Here is a 3,014-nt window from a genome sequence, read left to right on the forward strand (position 1 = left end):
GTCGTGACAAGAGAAGTCTAGAAATATCGTAACCCGAGAACGAGAATCAAATTTAAGCATACGTAGTAGTCTATACTCCATAATTACTAGTCTTTATAGTTCGTAAGAAATAACCCTTCCCTTCATGTTCCCAATTCAATAAGTCAGGTCCCAATCCATTCTCTAAATATTGAAAGAATCGTTATTCGTATTTGGTTTATCATCCTAAACAAGAATCTATATGAAATTTTCGAAAGTACAAGATTACCCGTTACACTTTTCTAGGGTGAAAACAATGATAAGGACCATCTTTATTAATCGCATTAGCAAAAACTTAGCAATAAAAGAATTCTCTTTGAAGAAGATAGCATGAAAAGTGTTTGAAAGTTTACCTTTCTCAAGCCTCTAAGTGTTACGTTGCGGAATCCTCCCGGAGTGACGACTTAGAATAAGGTTTTGTGGAAAAGTGGGGTAAAATCAAGAAATAAGGTTATGAGTACAGGGTCTGGTTTAGGTCAGCTGCTGCAGCAATCTATAGGTCTGTTGGGGCGGACTCGCTGTGGCAGTTCCTCGACCGCTGCGGTGAGACGATCCTATTCGGCCCCACAACTTTTAACCCTTACCGACTCGACTATAGTTAAAATTACACGTAATAATTTCCCCATGGACTAATCATATACAAAATCAACTTGGTTTTCATACACGTCTTTAAAAGTCTAATAATGACCAGGTGGGTCGTTACATCAGATACCAATTAAACAATCATTCGTCCTCGAACAACCTAGGGTGACATGGGATTAAAAGGTCTTATCATGCTGAATGTTATAATTTAGTAGAGCTCATATTGAAATCGCAACACCCAAAACATTTGATCGAGGTTCCCGCGCAATAGTCGGAACTTGTTCGGGTTCCCTTAAAAATTACTCGCTAACGGACATTAATACTTCATGTACTATACGGGAGGACGCATTAATAGACCAGCCGAGCTAAAGAAGGACGAGATACCGTACTCTTTGTAACATCATTGGGACCTAAAGGTCACCCACACAATCACGCAAAGGCTCGAAACGGGCAGCACGGAGAATAAGTCGGTACGGCTAAAGACGGGTCTACGAGTTACTACCACGTCTCGGGAGGCGTGGCTCGAGGGAATGGGTAAATACACAAGCATTGCACGGTGGATGGGTTTTTGCCAAGTCGATACCACCGCGAGGTACGAGTGCCGGCTTGCGGCGGAACTACGCTTGACGTTTTAAAACGGCAAGTGTGATTCATTTCGCCTCCCTATTGCAACACAGAATAAGTCAGTACGGCTAAAAGACAGGTCTACGAGTTGCTACCACGTCTCAGGACCGTAGCGCGAGGAATGGGTAAATACCTATGAGCGTTGGGCCGGATGGGTTTTCGCCAAAGCGATACCACTGCAGAGGTATGAGTGCCGCTGCAGCAGAACTACCTTGACAGATTTTAAAACGGCAAGTGTGATTCATTTCGCCTCCCCATTCAATCCTCTTTCCTAACCGTTTCCCTTCCCCACTACCCAAGATTTTCGCTCCCCTAATCTCTCCCTTAGTCCCTTAATCTTCCCTCTTGTCCTATTTTAAACCCCCCACAATCCTCATTCATCCTCTACACTCCCAAACATAGGAAATAAGGCAATTTTTTTTTGGAGCAAAAGAAAGGGTCACTTTCTTGGCGAACTCCCACAATATCCGGCTATTTTAAGGTATGTAACACATCCTATCACTCTAGGAAGTTACTCTAAGCCCTTATTTCAAATTTTTCCATGCATAGAACGTTGGATATTGTAAGAATTTTGGGATCTTTGACACAAGGGTTTTTGACTCCTTGGGGAAGGAAGAATCTGAATTGTAGTATGTTATTTAACATTCACAAAGTCTTGCATCGTGTGTTACCTAAGATTTGCTTGAAAATTGAGGGTAGAACCTCGGGGGGTGCATTTGGTAGATGGGTTTTAGTATTTTCTTGAAATTAGAGTCCTATTTGTCATTATAATGATGTTCTATAGGGTGTAAACAACATGCACGTTAACATACTACCCGGCCTATGTCGAAATCTGTTGAAATTTGGCCAAAATTTTGAGGCACCAGTTTTGAGAAAACAAGGATTTTTCGCTGAAGAAGATAGGTTTGCTGCAGTAAAGTTTCTTCCGCTGGCACCGACCCACTATAGTGCTCGCTTGAGCTCTGGCGCGGAAACACAGAGGTCAAGGAATTTTTAGGCAGTGGTCTCGGGCTCGCTACGGTAGTACTGGTATCGCTACAGCGAACCTGGTCCGCCCCTAGCGGCTACCCTTTCGCCACCGTGACCTGGCTACAGCGGTCGCCCAACTGCTGCAGCGGAGGTTGCACAAAGGCAGAATCAAAAGACTCCTAACTTCACACCTGGGTTGATTTTTGTTGGGATTCCTCGGTCTGTAAACATCTTATTGCTGACTGAACTCGGTGTAATATTGAACTAACATTGTTTCTTTTCATAGGTACACATTTTCACTACAAAATGTCCTAGGACCAAGGATCTCTCGATTACGAAAGGTTTGTCACCCCACAATGCAAAAGACCCTTCTTGGAGGAGAAAAGCAAGGTGTTACTGGCGGAGAGAGGGTTTATTATGGATTGGGTGGATGAACTCACCCCGGAATTTTACAACCGCCTACAAGATATTAGGTGGAACAAGTGGGTTGAGGACCCCGGTTAATGCAATGCGAATTGGATTAGAGAGTTATATGTTATGCTCCCCACTGTGGATTTGCCCTCTCCGGACCTGGAGATTCAGATTAGGGGCGTCAAGGTGAAGATTAGGGCTAAGGTAATAAATGAGATTTATGGGCTAAAAAATCATCCGGATGATGAGATGAATGCCAAGGATTGCAACGAAAATGGTCCTTTGTTGGTGTCCATGCTAGTATCGGAGGAAAAGAGAGGTAAGATTACTTGGGTCCGCAGCCAGACCGGGATTAAGAGCCGTTACTTTTCAGCTGAAGCCTGCAGGTGGTTGAACATTAAGTTCCGCAG

The sequence above is a fragment of the Lycium ferocissimum genome, chromosome 5, assembly GCF_029784015.1.
Source record: "Lycium ferocissimum isolate CSIRO_LF1 chromosome 5, AGI_CSIRO_Lferr_CH_V1, whole genome shotgun sequence".
Classification (NCBI taxonomy): domain Eukaryota; kingdom Viridiplantae; phylum Streptophyta; class Magnoliopsida; order Solanales; family Solanaceae; genus Lycium; species Lycium ferocissimum.